Genomic DNA, 1,212 nt, shown 5'->3' with positions numbered 1-1,212 from the left:
CTCAGCCTCCTAAGTAGCTGGGACTACAGGTGCCCACCACAATGCCCGGCTATTTTTTTGTTGCAGTTTGTCTGGGGCTGAGTTCAAACCTGCCACCCTTGGTATATGGGGCCGGCACTTTACTCACTGCCACAGGCGCTGCCCTGGTTTGTTCTTAAGTTGTGTTTGTATGTAAGTTGGAACAGACATATTACTTATCACTTGTAATAGACCCCACTTACAAGTGTGAATGGCATGTAAGTCTGGATGTTTGTAACCTCAGGACTGCTATATGAAATCCATATATAAAATCCATATCTATCTATATATATTTTTTGAGACAGTGTCTCACTCTGTTACCCAGGCTAGAGTGCTGTTGTGTCAGCCTAGTTCACAGCAACCTCAAATTCCCGGGCTCAAGTGATCCTCCTGCCTCAGTCTCCTAAAGTAGCTGAAATTATAGGCCCCCTCCATGACACCCTGCTAATTTTCCTATTTTGAGTAGACACAGGTTTCACTATGCTCAGGTTGGTCTTGAGACCTGAGTTCAAGCAGTCCTCCTACTTTGGCTTCCTAGAGTGCAAGGATTATAGGTGCAAGCCACAGTCCCCAGCCTAAAATCTGTAAATCGGTATATCCATACTAAAATAACAACATTGGTTCACACTGCTGTCTTCTTTTTCTTTTTTTTTGAGATAGAGTCTCACTTTGTCACCCTGGGTAGAGTGCATGGCATCATAGCTCACAGCAACTTCAAACTCCTGGGCTCAAGCCACCCTCTTGCCTCAGCCTCCCAAGTACCTGGGAATACAGGGGCCCACCACAATGCCTGGCTAGTTTTAGAGATAAGGTCTCACTCTTGTTCAGTCTGGTCTTGAACTCCTGAGCTCAAGCCATCTACCTACCTCAGCCTCCCAGAAGGTTAGAATGGGCCCATGCTGATGTCTTTAACTTTAATCAAGTATCACATGATGCATTCTAGTCTTCTTCCTTGCTTATGTTTTTTTTGTTCTCTTTGTTTGCTTTTGTTTATTAGTGTAAGAAAGAGAAATTGTATTTAGGAAGAACAAAGAGAAATTTTACAGCATTTCAAAGAGAGTTGAAAGTGGGTTCCTCTCCTGAAGCAGAGAAGGTGAGAGAGCCTCCCCTAGCTTATCTGTACAGCTGTGAGAAACTAGCTCTGACCATTTGCCACCCACTTCCCTATTTGTTCAGTTCCAGTATACATGGAGA

Source organism: Otolemur garnettii, unplaced genomic scaffold, assembly GCF_000181295.1.
Source record: "Otolemur garnettii isolate 467f Iridium unplaced genomic scaffold, OtoGar3 scaffold00060, whole genome shotgun sequence".
In the NCBI taxonomy this organism is placed as follows: Eukaryota; Metazoa; Chordata; class Mammalia; order Primates; family Galagidae; genus Otolemur; species Otolemur garnettii.
Note: the sequence above shows the minus strand (reverse complement) of the source record.